General features: G+C 37.6%; 1 protein-coding gene across 3 annotated transcripts in view; it reads left to right on the top strand.

Annotated features, from left to right (window-relative positions):
* The window catches only part of LOC126827250 (uncharacterized), a 71,446-nt gene that overhangs the window by 46,932 nt on the left and 4,393 nt on the right, over nt 1-20,121 (top strand). Inside the window, exon 1 of one of the 3 annotated variants that reach the window (XM_050556513.2) lies at nt 8,947-9,065. The exons of the other annotated variants lie outside the window; for them this stretch is intronic. The gene's annotated coding sequence lies outside the window, so the exon portion shown is untranslated. Of the gene's footprint in view, nt 1-8,946; nt 9,066-20,121 lie in introns of those variants that run through there. 3 annotated transcript variants of the gene reach the window in all.

Raw genomic sequence — 20,121 nt, 5'->3', positions numbered from 1 at the left:
TTTTCCTAGTAATGACAACTAAGATTTTAATAGAATATGTGGCGCTAACATAACTTGCATGCGACGTGAGTAATCCGTGATTTTTGGCAGTGGAGGTTATTCCATGAGTTAAAAATTCATCTTTTTTGGCTAATGTTGGTATTCCATATTTTAAGTGTGCTGTTAAGTTTTCATATAGCCAAGTATATGTAAAACAGAGCCTCTGAATACCGATTTAAGGTAAGACACTCGGTTAAGTGGAAAAATTAAGTATTTTTATTTAACTTTAAGAAAACCTTTGAATACGGACCCTGGCTTATATACATACATATAAACACAGTTAGTTATAAGAAGTATGAATTATTTATTAAAATATGGATTGATAAATGTAAAACAAATGCTGTATTTAGGTGATAACCAACCACTCTAATAAAAGGGTGACAAAGCACTATTTTTATTTTCAAAAATGGGAATATTTCAGAATTTAAAATACTTTAACAATCAGAGGTATCCTTGAAATTACATAGTGTAAATATTTTTTGGAAGCAAGTTGTTTTAATCTTTACATCAATTTCCTGACAAAATGAGGTGGAAAAAGGGGGTTATGACATAATTCATTGCATAAAAGGGTTATGAAAAGACTATTAATTAATATTTTATTCCTCTGTAAGTGCCACATTTTAAAAGATCACAACATCCAAAATATAAAACATTAAGCTGCAAAACACACATCAACAACTTACCTATTTTGGGGTGTGGACTCATTTGGAAGAAATGTCATAGGATTACATGTTTGGCCATAAACAAAAAGTCTTAGAAATCCTTGTTTTTGCCAAATAAAATGCTTGGTTACAATTAAAGCACAAAAACCAATTACTGCTAATTTGGAGTCAACAAATGTTCAATTGAATATCTAAATATCATGTTCAAGAAATGGGGTGGGCTGGGGAGGGTGAGCCAGTCTAAATGAAATGAAGACAGAGAAATTTCCCTGCAAACACATAGATTTTACTTTCTCGAGAAGGGAAATGCAACAATTTCAGGGTTTGAAACATTAAAATTGTGTTAAGCCAGAGGAACACAGCAGCAAAATGCAGATCACTAATGTTTCTTAATTTTTAAATTTCTGACAAACACATGGATACTTTTTCAATATCTGACAAACACATGGATCCTTTCCAAGTTATTTAACAATGAAAATAAAGACATGCAAGACATTTTTGTTCATTTTACAACAGATGAATAATTTTGACAGCAATATTGGGGGTAAACTGAAGAATTTCAGACAACTTATCATGATTTTTAGGCAAAATTGAGTGAAATTATGATACTTTCTTCCCGTCTAACCTTTACGATGCAGAAAAAGTAAAAATTATACATTAAAATATTTTCCACTAATTTTGAAAATTAAATAAACACTGAAAATCATAAAATTTTGACTTAAATCAAAATCGCCCCTTACAAATTTGTCAAATATTTTTTAAATTTTACCTTTTCACTTTTTCTACTATCAAAATGTCATATATCACATTTTCTGACAATTTGGAGATCATGTCATCAAATTTAGGCTTCTCATCCGCTGTTAGGTTGTTTCCATACAGGAGGCAGACCACCATTAATTTCCCCGTTGACTTCAATGTTAATTCTGGCCTCTTTGCCCACCTCCAACTTTTCCCCAAATTTTCGTTGGGCTGAATGCTTTTCACCACAGACAGAGGAACAATTGGTCATGTCTTTGCACTAAAATTTGTATGAGGTTGACCACCAAAATTTTGAGATACACAAACTTGAAGAAGCATACTAAAAACATGTAACTAGTTGCCGTACATATCCCCGTAGCCAACCTCATAACCCCGTTATCCTTCCTCCTCAAAATCATGAATATTTACCAAAACCTGGCAGAAAATGTTCATTCAAACCCTCTTCATCGATTCTAGACAATAAATTAACAAAAATGGGCATGCAAAAGGGGAGATAAGAGAGAAATGAAATGAAATGAAATGGAGTTTAAAGTCCTACTGTTCTGCTCCTAAGCTGGGCTAATGAAGACGGGCATACGCCATACAGTGTGCTATGAGGGAAATTTTGCCCGGACAGCGGCACTACGGCCTACTCTTATATCGAATTCCAACTGCCAAGGGATCTTTTACGTGCACGCCAATGTGTACACGGGACCTCGGTTTTTCGTCCCATCCGAACGACTAGACAGCTTTTCTTGTCAGCCCCTCCGTCCTGCATCACTGACAAGGGAGAACCACGCCGTAAAATCTGGATGAACTTTCTCGGCCAATGCAGAGATCGAACACCCGACCTCCAGGCTAGCGAGCCAGCGTCTTACCCACTTAGCCACGTGATCCCCAGATAAGAGAGAGAAATGGTATAAATACATGTGGACGAACTACAAGATGGTGAAATTTAATGGTGGTCTGCATCCAGAATGGGTTAACGAACCAGTGTCATATCTAGTACCCTCGTAATCCCCCCCCCCCAACCCTCCCCAAAAGATATTTCAACTGAATGTCCCACAAGCACGTATTACTTTAACATTTTTTAAGCGGTTAACCTGCAATTTGGAGTGAAGGTGTCACACATCCACGTAGTACGACATAATCAAATATATTGAAAAAATATTGTACTTATATTATAAAAATTATAATTAAATTAAATTAAAGTACAATACTTGTTTTAATCATTCCACTTTAAATAGTGTATTCGTTTTTAGGGGCCAGTTGATATACCAGTTTAGTACTACGAGTAAGCTGTATTTTTACCTTACAAATCACGGAAAAAAGAGAGAGAGACAGACAGACAGACAGACAGACAGACAGAGAGAGAGAGAGAGATGGGGTTTAACGTCCACTTGACACAAACTAGGTCATTTCGGGACTAACATATGGTTTTTAATTTTATTTCAATAATTCGCTTCCACGTAGGGGTCTTTAGCAGTGGAAGGAAACCAGAGGGCCCAGAGAAAACCCACGAGGTTGGACAGGCGACCCTACCCCAAAAAATAAAATGAACTGGGGTTTAACGTCCTACTGTTTTTCTCCGACTGGGTTAATGAAGACGGGCATACGTCATACAGTGTGTTATGTGGGAAATTGTACCCGTGCAGCGGCACTATGGCCTACTCTTTTATCGAATTCCAACAGCCAAGGGATTTTTAACGTGCATGCCAATGTTTTTCGTACCATCCGAACGATTAGACGACTGTCCTTGCCAGGCCCTCCGTCCTACATCACTGACAAAGGGGAAACCACGTCGGAAAATCCCAATGAACTTTCTCGACCAATGCAGGAATCTAACACCAGGGAGCCAGCGTCTTACCCACTTAGCCACCATGGCTCCCTATAAAAATCCCAGAATGTACGTGGGAGTTGTGTTATTTGATATATCGATTATCCTCAGTTATAATCAATGACTGTTATTTAACTCATGTCTAGAATAAATATCCTCAAGTCTAAAACACATAGTATTATGAGCCAGCTGGTCCCACATTATATAACAACGTCACGCCCAGTTCTCAGAAAAACGGTTTTACGTGACTAGCCTAAACTATATTATATATTATCTATACTAATATTTGTGACTGTCGTTTGTCTGTCTGTCTGTCTGTCTATTCGGGGTTAGCGGCTACACTAGGTCTGCCCCGAGTCTGAAATTTGGGGTATAGGGGTAGCTCGGACAGGGGAGTAACATAGGCCAGGTTGCGTTAATCTACCACTTCCGGTTTCGGAGTTATGACCCCCCGAGTGAAGCCGGTCTGTTCAGGGTTGGCGGCTACACTATGTCTGCCCCGAGTCTGAAATTTTGGGTATAGGGGTAGCTTGGACCGAGGAGTAACATAGGCCAGGTGGCGTTAGTCTACCACTTCCGGTTTCGGAGTTATGACCCCCCGAGCGAAGTCTGTCTGTTCGGGGTTGGCGGCTACATCTGCCCCGAGTCTGAAATTTGGGGTATAGGGGTAGCTTGGACCGGGGAGTAACATAGGCCAGGTGGCGTTAGTCTACTACTTCCGGTTTTGGAGTTATGACCCCCGAACGAAGCCGGGTATCCTGCTAGTAGTATTATATGTGCCAGCTAGTCCCACATTATATAACCACGCTTCTACGTGACAAGGAGTAGGGTCGGCTGTCTAACCTATTGGGGTTCCTTCAGCAGCCAAAAACACTAACGCGCAAGCGAATTATTGAAATGAAATTGAAATTGAAAAATTGAACCACATGTTAGTCCCGAAATAACGTTGTTTGTGTCGAGTGGATGTTAAACTTCTGTCTGTCTGTTTGTGCCAATGTCTCTTAAGTCCGTCAAGATTTTTTTTATTGTTTATTCACTCTCGGGGTGGGGGGGGGAAGAGGGGGGACGGGATGGTTAACAAATGCGCGTTGCATCAGAAGGTCTGGCGCGCTACGTTTTATGGAGACGTATTGTCCGGATAAAAGTATGTGATACCATACTCGATGGAAGAGGACGTTAGCCACAGTAGAAGATCGGGGAAATATTTATTTTGAAACAGAAATTAATGAGAATTTAACATTATGAAACCCAGGGTCGGAAACTAAAGCCAGTAATAAAATACTTTTTATTTAAATTAAATGGAATCTTTATAATGTTGTGTTGTCAGCTGGTCAGCTATATAAATACTAATCATATTAAATTTCAAAATACATTACCGGTTTATATCAAACATTGATCATTATAACGTAATTACCGCAGCTGACCAGGTGATTAAACATTAATTAATCTATTTAAAGGTACACTCCCACATTAACAGCTGTTATTGGTGGATTAATTTATATTTTCTTTTGTTTTTAGTTTATCTTAGTAGATAATGAATCAATATATACATTATAATTTAAATAGAGACTTTTGGCAAGTGGAATTTTCCCATCCGTATCATGTTTCCGTGTCGTCACGTGATACGTTCCGTCAATGTAGTTTTAGAGTTTTGGCAGATTTTCGAGCCGCGTCCGTATGGGTAGCCGAGCTGAACTTAGTTCTATTATAACAAAAATTCGCTTGTGCGTAGGGGTCTTTAGCAGTGGAAGGAAACCGGAAGACCCGGGGAAAACTCACGAGGCTAGACAGGCGACCCTATTCCTTGTCACGTAGAACCGGGGAATCGAAACCACGCCAGTTGACTCAATGACAGGAGAATGTGGAATAAAATAATATTAAAGAAAGAAGAGAATCCACCAAACAGTATTGCGCAAACATTAATATGTGGACACATTAGCCGAATCGTTCGGCCGAATCAATAGGCGCCGAATTTTATTCTGCCGAATCAATCGGCGCCGAATTTTATTCTGCCGAATCAATCGGCGCCGAATTTTATTCTGCCGAATCAATCGGCGCCGAATTTTATTCTGCCGAATCAATCGGCGCCGAATTTTATTCGGCCGAATCAATTGGCGCCGAATTTTATTCTGTCGAATGGGTGGACCCACCAGCCGAATGCTTCGCCCGATTCAACCTGTCGATTGCATCACCTTTCACGTCACATGATTAAACATGGCGGCGTCTATGGCTTCAATCTATCACGTGACTTCTCGATATGAGCGGTGATTGGCTAATGAATTCTATATTCGGTCGAATGCTTCGGCGAAGCGGACACACCAGGCGAATATAATTCGGTCGAATATATCAAACCTGTTTGAAATTCGGCCGAATGACAGTGGACACACTAGGCGAATTTCGGCGCCGACTGATTCGGCCGAATCATTCGGCTTGTATGTCCACCGCTTTACAGAAAGCTTTATAAATTTGTGAACTTTTAGGAAAAGGTGTTTATTCATTTCATTTGATAAAGCTGTATTCCCCCATAATAAGACATTTATATTAATTAAAAGATAATGTAATAAATTGTTCAATAGTTCCATACGAATTACAGTGCAAGAAATAATGTTCTACTTTTTTTTATAAATTTATCACAAAAGCATTTAGGATCATTGACCACATTAATATGGTATAGATCAGTTGGTAATGAACTACACCCATGACGTAGTCTAGTATGAATAACATTTTCATGTCTTACCTTTCCACTTCCAGTTATAATCGGGGGCCTTGGTTATCGAAGATCTTCAATTTTGTTTATATTGATAGTTGAAAGATCGGACACTTGTAGCACCATAAGTCTTCTGTCTGACGTGGAGAGCGTCTATGGGAAACCGGTCGCCACATCCTACGTAGAACCCATGCAACTTTTCTTACTACATATTTCTGTAGCCTTGTGATCGTCTAGAATTTGTCTCTAGCTGTCTTTACTTCTGCTTCACGTTGTGTATTTACTTCTTCCAGTTTCTTAAGACGTTTGTCTTACCAGGAATAATAATGCATAGTTCGCTTCTACATTTTATATAGCATATAACTGAATACAGGTATACAAGCATAGCACAAATTACAATACTATATAGCTAAAACCACTTCTCCACCCTATCCAGCCTCTCGGCTGTCTAGGAACTCAGATGTACCCTCGATCTCTGAAATCTTATACAAGTCTGACTTATGCAATTAGAATAATTCCACTCACGTGTAATTCTGGTGGTAAATGAGTGACATATGTTTTCGATAAATAACTCTTTTTATGTGTCAACTGTCAATTACAGATTAAATTGATTTAGTGCACACTATATATGTGAATATGTTTGAAATTACTAACTTGCCAAAGATATTAATTAATGAAATATAAAGGCATCTTATTTCAAGAGCAAAAATTCTAGCAATATTATTACACACTGGTTGATTGTTTAATGGGGTTTTCTAATATTTCCCAATCCCGAAGAGTTGTTGGGAAGTAAGACGTTTGGTGTAGTGTAGTTCTACAATACGGAGACCTAAATTCGCTGAAATTTCGTAAACCATACTGTAGTCCCGAAATGACCTAGTTTGTGTCGAGTGGACGTCTCTCTCTCTCTCTCTCTCTCTCTCTCTCTCTCTCGTACCTTTTTGAGCATTTCAGTATTAGTTACGTTACCATCATCCTTAACTTGGCACGCATATTCCAACATTGGCCTTAAAAATACAAGGTACTCATTATCAAGTGTCGTCCTGTTCAGAGAGAATTTTAGTTTACTTAAAATATCCAATAATTTCAAGGAGGACGCGAAAATAGTTTCTACGTGGTTGGTCCATTTGGCATCTTGTGAAAGCGTAATTCCTAGATATTTGTGACATTTTACAACCTCAAGTTCCTGATTACCAAATATCAACTTCGGAGTAGAATCCGGGTTTTAGAACTACATATAACAACTTTTGTTGTGGTTAGATTAAAATCTATAAGCCATTTATTCGCCAAAGAATTGAGAATTGACAGGCCATAGTTGAGGGAACGTTCTATCACACCAACTGACTGTTTGTTACATCCTAGCAAATAATCAAGGCATATTGTGACAAGCGTCATGTAGATTATTAATGTAAATTAAGAATAGAAATGGACCCAATACTGACCCCTGGGGAACACCTGATTTTAAGGTAATTTCTGATGAAATTGGATTATTTACATAGCATAATTTGACAGCTTAAAACTCCATATTGACCAATTTATATATTAAACTCAGCAAAAATACGCGGTCAAACGCCTTGGATATGTCGCAGAAGACATAACAGGAATATGGGTGTTTATCTATTGCAGGCGTGATGTCATGATACGATACACTTCTAATAGGTGATGGGCAGTAGAATAGTTTGGCTGGAAACCTGATTGGTATATATATATAAGAGATTGTTCTCATGGAAAAAATTAAACATTTGTTTGAAAACTACCTTTCCAAATAATTTAAATAATTTGCTTAAAGATACATTATGGGAGATTCGATAACGATTTGGCATTTCTCACTATAATAGTTAAAAACAATATAATGTAAAGGCAATTTGCTGAAAATTTCATTCAAATTGATCCACTATGAGCCAAGAACTAAACGATTGAAATTCCTGCCTAGCCTCGATCATCATTACTAAAGTCAGTACGATAAACAGCATAGTCTCGATTATCAATTTAATCGTTAAATCGTGAAGTAAAGTTATGCAGTAAATAGGCTTATAATCCACTACAGATCGCAGGCTAGCGATGCCATCTTGCATAATGTATGTTTAAGGTACGCACCAAGCTAATAGGACGATAATTTGAAGCAAGAGAGCTGTCATCCTTTTTGAAAAAGGCAAAACATTTGCCCGTTCCCAAATTCTTGGAAATACACGAGATCGAAGTGATTCGTTGAAAATTAGTTTTAGCGAAATACATATAGTATTTCTGGTGTACTTTAATAGCATGTTACTAATATCATCAGATTTTCAGCAAATTTCCTTTACATTATCTAGTTTTTAACTATTATAGTGAGAACTGCCAGCTCTTTAACTAATCTTCCATAATGTTTCTTTAAATACAGATTATCACTGTGTTATCATTTGCTTGATAAAGATGAGAGTATGATCGTCGAAACTTTGCGTGTTTATAAACTAGTAATTGTTATTCCATAAATACAGTTAGTGTGTTACAGATCACTCAATAAGTTATATTTATAGCACGCCTTTTCGTGAGTTAACAGGTTTAAACATCAAGGCCGTGGGCCGACGGGTTAAACCTGTTAACGAATGAAGCGTGCTATAAATAACTTGTAACATTGACAACTGCTCAACATGCTTATTGTTATTGCACAGAAACCCCACCCCACTTTTCTATATGATTCTACTAAAACTAGTGTAAACCAGCAAAAGAATGCAATAACATTGAACATGTCTAGTTATTGCACGGTTAAGCTCCACCCAATCTACTATAGGGAAAACAATCTGCTTATTCAACGTAACGAACCAAGGAAGATTTCCTGTCCATGTTACAATATATTATATAACACCTCTATTATTGTTCTAATAATCTGATCATATATAATGGAACATTCTAACACTACAAAGTCCACGTGTTTACTGATAAGCGTTAATATAGATTATAAAAGTCAGTCTATTCAATGATATGTAACAGTGTGTATGGATATATACAATTTATTATACCTATGATCCATGCTTAGAGTTGTCAAGTGATTTTCTAGCAGAAAACTAGATATGCTTCTAACAAAACAAAGTTTCAAAGACAGGTAAGTTGATCAATGTTTAATGTTTCTTTCAGAGGGACTGGACATATGACACGTTATGGAAGGTGTCGTGCACAGTGAACGTGTGTGACGTTATAAAAGATATTGTTCACGGTGAATGTATGACACGTGATGAGAGGTGTCGTGCACGGGAAATGTATGACATGTAATGTGAGGTGTCGTACACGGTGAATGTATGTGACTTTATGAGAGGTGTCGTGCACGGGGATGTGTGTGACGTTATGGAAGATGTCTTGCACGGTGAATGTGACGTTATGTGAGGTGTCGTGAACTGGAATGTATGTGACGTTATGGGAAATGTCGTGCACGGGGAATGTATGGCATGTAATGTGAGGTGTCGTACACAGTGAATGTATGACACGCGATGTGGTGTCGTGCACGGGTAATGTATGTGACGTTATCAAAGATGTGCACGGTGAATATATGTGACGTCATGGCAGATGTCGTGCACGGGGAATGTATGTCACGTTATTGAAGATGCCGTGCATGGTGTATATATGTGAGGTTATGGAAGATGTGCACGGTGAATGTTTTCGTACTTTTTCTGGAAACACATTTCCCATTTTCTTAAATGGAAGCAGAATAAATACTTCTCAAATTCTCGAAGTATACTTTTAGGAACTAAAAATACCGGCGAACCAGGTAGATTTTTTACACAAATTTAGGTTTCAGTATACACATTTCCTTAAAGAATAGACTGAAACGTTCCTCATAATAGTCCATGTGACAGGCAGGTGTTCATTATCAATTTGATGAATAGATTTAACTATGATTTTCAATTAGCCTTAGGTCTAAAGTGTCCAAATAGTCTAATGGTTCTGTAGGAAAGTTTGAGTAGGGAGAATTGTTTTGAAGAAATGTTTAGAAGGTGGCTTAGTCAGTATTTTGGACTTTGGTGGATACTCACCACGGCAGGTTATTCCTATGACGTCATCAAAGATAGCCGCCTACGTTATTTCAATTTTATCCTACCTGCTCTAGTTTTCTGTCAATATCTATGAAATAAAGGTCAGAATGAAGCTGGCTGTGTGAACTAAAGTGAAATATATATTTATTATTAAACTTTTATTAATTTTTCACCAAAACCCAATACCCAATTTTTAAGTGACAACATGAAAAATGCTCTAAACTAAAATATAGTGTGTTAAGGGAGCTAAATCGCTAACATTTGGGACCTAGAAATTGACAAAAGTGGGTCGCAACGCATATAATACTGTAATATGAATGTATATAAACTGATTTACATTCAATGGTTTCCGTTTTTACTCCAATTTCAAATCAGTTATGTTCGCCGAAATCAGCCAGCAGTCTCAAGCGAGTGCAAATTCCTAGCGTTTGGTTATTCCAGTCTACATACGCCGTTAGATTTGGTGCAATGTGTCTAGCCTCGTCCCTCGAGTCTCTTGATACAACTGGGGCTGAAGCGCAATATGGTACACGATTCGTGTACCAATGGTAAAATATTTATTTTGTCTTAAATATTGGATATCAAAAGCCCATCTTTTTCCGGTAAGATCACAACATGAATGTTGATTTAATTTGACAAATAAATCGCGTTTTCAATGTTGAAGATTTTGGATGATATTGAGTTAGAGACTTAGCTACTTTAAAACGTGTTGCAAATTTCTGCATTACTTGAATCATCAGTATAAATACCCTATATAAAATAATAATTCGTATATTATTCTACAACTACAAAATAGAAAAAAAATGTTTCCGTTTTATCCAAAAAAACAATTTATTGTCATTTCATGCAGATAGATATGGTGTTAAAACGTGTAGGCCTTACATGGTAGGCCTTAAATTATCATATAAATTAACACTTGGTATATTGATCGAGTATTTTACAGCAACAAGAACGTTTCGTTTAATCAAAAATTCCAATAAACAATTTATTATGTAATATGGCCCAAAATATTCACAATACGATCCCGCATCTGCTGCTATAGGATACATGTTGTTTAATCAATACTATCAGTTTCAAAATAAAAGATTAATCTGAAAAAAGCAACATGTATTTTTTTTCTTTTCACGGTGTCTGTTCATAAGTTTACTAACAAATCTTGTTCGGACCCATATAAGCCAAATTATCTATTTGGTCAACTAAAGGGCTTTACTATAGATATCAGAAACATTGATCATAAGGGAGCCACGATGGCTAGGTGGTTAAGACGCTGGCTCGCTAGCCTGGAGGTCGGGTGTTCGATCCCTGCATTGGCCGAGAAAGTTCATCTGGATTTTCCGACGTGGTTTCCCCTTGTCAGTGGTGCAGAACGGAGGGCCTGATAAGGACAGCTGTCTAGTCCTTCGGATGAGACGAAAAACCGAGGTCCCGTGTATACATTGGAATGCACGTAAAAGATCCCTTGTCAGTTGGAATTCGTTATAAGAGTAGGCGATAGTGCCGCTGCCCGGGCAAAATTTATCTCATAGCACACTGTATGGCGTATGCCCGTCTTCATTAGCCCAGTATAGGAGCAGAACAGTAGGACGTTAAACCCCATTTCATTTCATTTCATTGATCATAAACAATAATCTCTAAGATGAGTGTCCCAAATCCAAGATGGCGGAAAGAGTCACAATACATGGCCTATTTCTGTTTACGTTAGCCCGTTTGCAGGAAAGTAGGACGCTAAACCACATTTATTTCATGTTTTTATTTTTGCATGAATTTCCAGCCACACCCCCATCCGCAAATAAAATGATATGAAATGGGGTTTAACGTCCTACTGTTCTGCTCCGACTGGGCATATGAAGACGAGCATACGCCATACAGCGGCACTATGGTCTACTCTTATATCGAATTTCAACTGCCAAGGGGTCTTTTATGTGCCTAACAATGTATACACGGTACCTTGGCTTTTGGCCCATTCGAACGACTAGACAGCTGTCCGTGTCAGGTCCCCCGTCCTGCACCACTGATCGAAGGTGAAACCACTTACCCACTTAGCCATCGTGCCCCCCCCCCCCCCGTAAATAAACTTAAGATGACACGAGAATGTATCTACACCATAATAAAGTATTATTTTCATTGAAATATTGGTTATCAAACTAGGTCAAAGCTCTTATCATTTATACTGATCGAAGGTGAAACCACTTACCCACTTAGCCACCGTGCCCCCCCCCCCCCCCCGGTAAATAAACTTATGATGACACGAGAATGTATCTACACCATAATAAAGTATTATTATCATTGAAATATTGGTTATCAAACTAGGTCAAAGCTCTTATCATTTATACATTGAACAAACGGATACATGTATGTAGTTTAAAGAAGGGCAGAGTAAGTCGCCATTCGTTTTCGTAATTTGCCATTCTTCTTTTTAAAATGGATATTTTCTGTCCTATCACGATGTCTGGTCGAGGGGTAATGCTACCAAGCACTTAAAATAGTTTACCTTTGTCCCATAAAATGGACATACATCATTTCCGTTGCAGTAAAAATGCGAAAATAACTACTACAACAAACGCTGGTTGAAACATTGCCATTGGAAGGCTATTTATAGCGTAGCGGTGACTACCCAAAAATGTCTACGATATCACCAATCTGTTTCACAGAGAATTACGAAAGTCTTTCTAATATCTCTGTAAAAGATGACTGCCTTCAACACGTGTCGTCAATCATTGGCTGAATGGCGCGTGCATTGTTTACATAAGACGTTACTGTTTCGGGCAGAATCCTGCCTTTTAGTCATTTTAATACCCATTTACACTAAATAGGAAATAATTTTTACCTCCAAACACGTCAAACGTCTTTATTTATTTTTCTAATCCATCAAAAAAATGTTTTAGAATTTAATTTGTCGGTGGAAAAAAGTTAATATTTGATGTCATCCTTATCAGTGATTGTAGCGGCCTAGCGATTATTCACTGCTGATCAGTGTGCGATATCACCTTAGGTGGCGATGTGGACATAAAACTTTATAAACGAACGAACGAACGAACGAACGATCCCCAAAAAGTACCATACTTTATGACCTGACTGAAATTCTAATTGTTACCCTGAATGGAAAGAAAAACTTCATTCGATCAGTGTAAATACTTTAAAATGTGTGAAATATATAAGACAAAATATTTTTATTCAAATAAACGGATTGAAAATAAACAGTGATTGAAAATGAAAGGTATACGTAGATAAAAAAAAACAAATAAAACACAAACCTGCGGCTAAACAATGAAATAATTAAAAACAGATGGACGTCGAATTGATTATGTACAATTATGTTGATATTCACTGTGTAACCTCATGGGACTCAAATGGAGAGAGAGAGAGAGAGAGAGAGAGCTTTGAACGTCCACTCGACACCAACCAGGGCATTTCGGGAGAGAGAGAGAGAGAGAGAGAGGGAGAGAGAGAGCGTCCACTTGACACCAATTAGATCATTTCGGGACTAACATATGGTTCAATTTTATTTCGATTTGGTTACGCGTAGATCCATAGCAGTGGAAGGACCCAGAGAAAACCCGCGAGGTTGGACAGTCAAAACTACTCCTTGTCACGTACAAGTGCGGAATCAAAACTACGCTACTGGACTAGAAGACAGACCTTTTGATCCAAGGCACACGTGTTAACCCCCATCTCGCCCCACCTAAATACAGTATACATGGAGGTGGGGGAGTCACGGTGGCTCAGTCAGTAAGACATTGGTGATTCCGTGTTCGAGAGAGAGAGAGAGAGAAATGGGGTTTAACACAGGCAACATTTTCCTCATAGTTATTTGGGATTTTCCGGCCTGGCTTTCCTTTGTCAGTTGTATCGATATCGATTTAAAGAAATTACGATTCCCGAAAGGATGGTGAAATGAAATGATATGAAATGGGTTTAACGTCCTACTGTTCTGCTCCTATACTGAGTTAATGAAGACGGGCATACGCCATACAGTGTGCTATGAGAGAAATTTTGCCCGGGCAGCGGCACTACGGCCTACTCTTATATCGAATTCCAACTGCCAAGGGATCTTTTACGTGCATTCCTATGTATACACGGGACGTCGGTTTTTCGTCTCATCCAAAGGACTAACAAATAATGATCGATGCCAAAAAAGTTCGCAAAACAGTATCTCTCTACAATATGTTTAAATCCATAGTAAACACAGTAGAAATGGAAAATTAGTGTTTTACTATAACTTAAAAGTCATCAGATTTCGGAGACATGATTTATTTATTTCTCGCATAAAATATTATATTATTTTTTCTTCCTTTACCCGTCTCCCCGCAAAACCTGTATTCCCTAAAATTAGGGCAGATCCCTCCCCACCCCACCCCCATCTCCTTCCTCACCTCTGGCTCGTACGCCTATGTGGGTAGTATTGTAAATGAATTATATGTTTCACAAATAAAACATAAGTTTGAAGAGAAAACATAACATATCGGTATTATATAGTGAATGAAGTATGTCCACCATTGCATTTGTAAACATAAGATTTAACTATTTTATATGTTTGGAGAGAACTTATATAGATAGGTCTTTGCCTGGTGTTCAATCCATTTCAGTTTATTGAATAAAATATTGTTTAAACTAAGTATACGGGTGGCAATAAAACTCACGGTTGGAAAAGAAATTAATGTAAACCATGAGCAGTAAATGAGAAATACAACAGGAGGCCAGTAAAAACAATCGATTTGAAATGGAATATATAAAGAGAGAGCGAGAGATGGGGTTTAACGTCCACTCGACACAAACTAGGTCATTTCGGGACTAACATATGGTTTAATTTTATTTCAATAATTCGCTTGCGCGTAGGTGTCTTAAGCAGTAGGAGGAAACCGGAGTACCCGAAAAAAAACACGAGGCTGGACAGGCGACCCTATTCCTTGTCACGTACAACCGGGGATTCGAAACCACGCCAGTTGACTCATTTACAAGCCTTATGATACAGCATGCACGTGCTAAGCATTCGGCCCTCCAACCCCCTTGGAATATATTATATTGGTATTAAACTGAAATATACGGGTGGCAAATGAAGCACCAAGTTGGAAACGAAATGTATTGGTAGGAAATCATATATACGAGTGACAAATAAAATATATTAAACATACATTATGGGAGATTCGATAACGAGTTGGCAGTTCTCACTATAAATAATAGTTAAAAACTAGATAATGTAAAGGCAATTTGCTGAAAATTTCATTCAAATTGATCCACTAAGAACCGAGAACTAAGCGGTTGAAATTTCCGCCTAGCCTCGGTCATCATTACTAAAGTCAGTACGATAAACAACATAGTCTCGGTTATCCATTTAATCGTTAAATCGTGAAGGAAAGTTATGCAGTAAATAGGCTTATAATCCACTAAAGATCGTAGGCTAGCATAACCATCTATAGTTGATTATTGTCTGGATAGGTTAATTAATGTATAATTAATAATTTAGATAACATTTCAGGCCTAAAGAAAGACCTGCAATAGACAGATTTAGCTCTTGCATAAAGTATGTTTAATGGAAAATACAAAACACGGGTTGCAGATAAAACACGCGGTTGGCAATAAAATATGTGGGTAGTCCGGGTGACAGGCGGCCGAACAAAGATAGAACCATTTCAATAGGCCCCTACTGTTTTCGATCGATAGAAATGAAATTAGATTAAATTTGTATGTTATGTACTTTGTGATCAACTAAAGTGCAAATAAAAATGCGTTTTTCACTGTTGATTGGTAAGATAAAAAATTTCATAGTGTACGGAACTTTTCACATGTATGCTACTTCCATCTAAACACCATGGTGGTTTCTCTGTCTTTCGCTTCGCCGTGAACGAGAGAGAGAGAGAGAGAGAGATATGGGGTTTAACTTCCCCTCGACACAAGCTAGATCATTTCGGGACTAACATATGGTTTAATTTTATTTCAATAATTCGTTTGCGCGTAGGGGTCTTTAGCAGTGGAAGGAAACCGGAGGACCCGGAGAAAACCCACGAGGTTGGACAGGCCACCCTACTCCGTGTCACGTACAACCGGGGATTCGAAACCACGCCATGGACCATAGTTAGCAACAATCAAGAACTAAACGACCTACGAGTAAAGAAAATCCAGTGATTACGTTTCTAGTGTAAGGAAAGATTTGTAATATAAGAATCTTCAATGAAAAAAATGGAATTAAACAGTATCCACTGAAAAAAAATAATGGCCTCAATCTGAGCAGAAAAACGATCTATATGAGTGAGGTGTAGGAATAGTGAATCAAACTAGGTTCGTTTTCTCCTCACGTCATCGCGATGGGGGCGGGGGGCGAACGAAAATAGTTGGTTGGAGGGCATACAGCTACCCAGTCCGACCGTGACAATTTTAATTCGGGGATAAATGCGGAATTATGATCATAAATGGTTGCAAACCAGCCATACAATAAGTCGTTAACTGGTTTCCTGTCCAACAGAGGACTAAAGTCAACGAACAAGGAGGATTGATCAATGGTGCATGTACGTACATTGAGAGGGTACTTTTTTCGGAACAAAAGGCACATAGCCACACCAATCACTATACCCTAGCTGGGAATCTCACCGGATTCGATTGTTATCAACCATTTCTAGTTTCTTTTGTTTTTGCAAACACCACCTACCCATCCAGTACGCCTCTAATAAAGCCGCAGATATAACTTCTCTTTCATAATATTCCAACAACACGGTATTTTAATATATCAATTATTCATTTCATTTTATTAGATATAAAATATATTAATATTATATGTATTGCCTTTCATTGTGTAAATAAATTTAATTTTCATAAATCTATACAATCTGCAGTATATAAGCAAGCTACTCTGTTTGAGATGATATCTTTAATTCAATAGGCCTAAAGTTATAGATTTATTAATAATAATAATAATAATAATATTTATTTCATACACAAAGGTATACATACAGAAGTACAGATGCGATAATAATGGTAGTAATACTAATAATAATGGTAGTAATACTAATAATAATGGTAGTAATACTAATAATAATGGTAGTAATACTAATAATAAAATTTACAATAATTTTACACTTATTTACAGTTTCATAAATACATGTTTAATTAAATTAAATTGACTTAATAATTTATTATTTATGTAATATGTGTTGCTTTTCACTGTGTAAAACAAATTCACTCTGGGATAATTAGGTATTACGTTATTCACTCTATACTTAAAACCGCCAACACAAAGATACCTGCCACCTTTTGCTGCAGGAATAAACTTAGATTGTAACTGTGCATTAGCCAATAGCCATCGTAAAGAAATGAATACTTATTGAGAAATAATCACAATGAACTGAATTTCGATCACCTGTCAGCTTCATGTTGAACTGTAGCCTATTATTTTATTAATTAATGAGTTGGTTGAATTGACAAAATTCAAGTTCATGTAATTTAAGTGAACTATATTCATTTTATTAATTTGTGAGTGAGTCGACTTCTGATAAAAATCAATTTCAGTGAACTATATCAATAATGACTGGTCCCTGCCTCATTAACGCTTTTAATCCGTTTTAATCCCATCAAAGGGTGCCGCGGTCGACTTTCCAAAACTCGGTAAGTCGGCGATATGGGAAGACCCCAACTCCACACAACCAATTATTTTTAAAGACCACATAAGACAAAAAATCTTAATTGCATGTATTTATAGCCAAAGGTTACTATATCTATTTTACGGCAAGTTCAAACCAATCTGATTAAGATTCATTCAGCTATTGAGGTTTAAGTATCGGAAAGTCAAAAACGGTTTTCAAAGTTTCAATTACAACCTTATTCTGGTTAATTGGCTGGTGACGTCACAGGCACTACACATAGTATATTATACATTATCTGTGCAATATATCACTGTTTGTACAATATATCACTGTATATACACACCACCAGTTGACATGCGTCTATTGGCGGTCCAATTACCACGTGACTGGCCTAATCATAATCACCGAATTATCGTCTTGCGTTGCTATAGATTAGACATTTGTGATGGGAATATTTTTGAGTGAATTTAAAATGCCGTATCATGCCGTAGATCCATTTAAGGTGCCATTGTTTAAATAGACCGCGTGACAAATGAAGACGACCCAAGCAATTAGCGCATTTACCGGTAATTTGCATAACCCGTAATACTTGATATCCCAAACTATTCTCTATAAGTACAGAAATACAAATGGTGCCAGTCAATTGTCGATATATTCATTATTAGCCATATATAATAATAATAACAATTTCTATACACAAAGAACAACTTTTATCGTAACTCCATTTGAAATTCACAGCGAGTATGGAATTTTCCAATGACTATGCATAACAATAAATCGCCCTCGTTTCTCAGCCAATCAACGCCGGGAATCTTATTACCATGTACGGTTCAATGCATACTACGGGCTTAGTAACTGAGGTAAAATTTTGGAGCAAAAATTTGCTTGGGATTCATGGACATGGATATCAAATACAGTTGGCTACTCTGATAACGGATCGTCATTTACAAATCGCTTTTCAATCATGTTTGACTTTTATGATAAATTTTCATGACCACATCTTTTTACTCCTGTACTCTTTTACTCGGTGAAATTAGAAACCACAATACTCTTCTGACGAAAATGTATCTAGAATCGTTTTGACTGTACACGATGGTAGAGGAACTATTACCAAAAAGTCACTTTAAAACACAGTTTTAAAATCGCTGTCGTGAGAAGAGAGGGCGGGACATTATGACACAATGCTAAATTGGATAATAAATTAGAATAAATTACTAAACAAATTATTCCGTAGTCAATTGGTTTTTTTTTAATTATGGGATTCAGGAACCAGTCAGGCGTTAATGAATACACACGCCGGTTGTATATAGGTAATTAAGCAAAAAAACATTTCGAATATGCATTCGGTCGCTGTGACGTCACCGGCGTCTGAGGGGATTAAGTGTGTTTTCGATAATTGGCAAAGTCGTTTTTACGGGAGGTCTCTTTTTACGACTTTGAGTGAAGATAGCCGAATTAATTTTAATTCAGATTGGTGTAAACTTGCCGTACAGTGGATATAGTAGCCATTGGCTATACGTACCGAAAAGTAATGTCGTCCATCTTATGTGCACTTTAACTTTATTTTGGTTAGAAGTTACGCAAAAATGACCTAATCACATTTCATGCGTTACCATGGTTACTATTCCATATTTCAACTATTATTTTAGTACATTTTAGTCCTATATTGTATTTCATGACGCTAAAGTAATAAAAGTTTTCTAGAACTTTGAAGTTTTTTCTTTATTCGAATGGCTTCTATTTTCAGTGTTTTCTCAAACTTCAAATTTGGGGTTAAATCGCATTTGCGAGCTAGCATTGGGAGCCAATACAAGGATTTTAGAATAGGTGTTATGTGAGACGATGTTTGGAGAGTTGGTTGGCCGAATGATTAGCACGTGCGTGCTGTATCATAAGGTCTGTCATTGAGTCAACTGGCGAGGTTTCGATTTCCCGGTTGTACGTGACAAGGTGTAGGATCGCCTGTCCAACCTCGTGGGTTTTCTCCGGGACCTTGGGTTTCCTCCCAATAATACGCACAGGGGAATTATTGAAATAAAATCAAACCATATGTTAGTCTCGAAATGAGCTAGTTTGTGTCGAGTGGACGTTAAACCCCATCTCTCTCTCTCTCTCTCTCTCTCTCTCTCTCTCTCTCTCCGAGATGATATTTTGGTTCTTGATATGATTCTGGCTGCTCTATTCTGTATTCTCTGTATCTTGTAGACTACAATAGTGAAATAGGGTTTAACGCCATATGTACACAGTATGGACGAACAAAGGAGATCCACGCAAAAGGACCCTTGACATAGGGAATTCAATATAAGAGTAGGCCGTAGCGCCAGTGTCCGAGCAAAACTTCCCTCTTGATACACTTCGGAAGACCCAGGTACCATACATCGGAGTCTCCCGGCGTTTGCCGAATGCACAATTTCCCCCATATCACATTGCATGGCGTATGCCCGTCTTCAATAGTCCAGTCGGAGCGAAGAAAAGTCCAGAAAATTACCTCTTCTGTCACCATAATAGCATTTTATATTGTTTGGATTGGGGTTTTAACTAAAACGTGGTATATTTC

Source organism: Patella vulgata, chromosome 7 (genome assembly GCF_932274485.2).
Source record: "Patella vulgata chromosome 7, xgPatVulg1.2, whole genome shotgun sequence".
NCBI lineage: Eukaryota > Metazoa > Mollusca > Gastropoda > Patellidae > Patella > Patella vulgata.
Note: the sequence above shows the minus strand (reverse complement) of the source record. Positions and strands in the feature narration are given on the sequence as shown.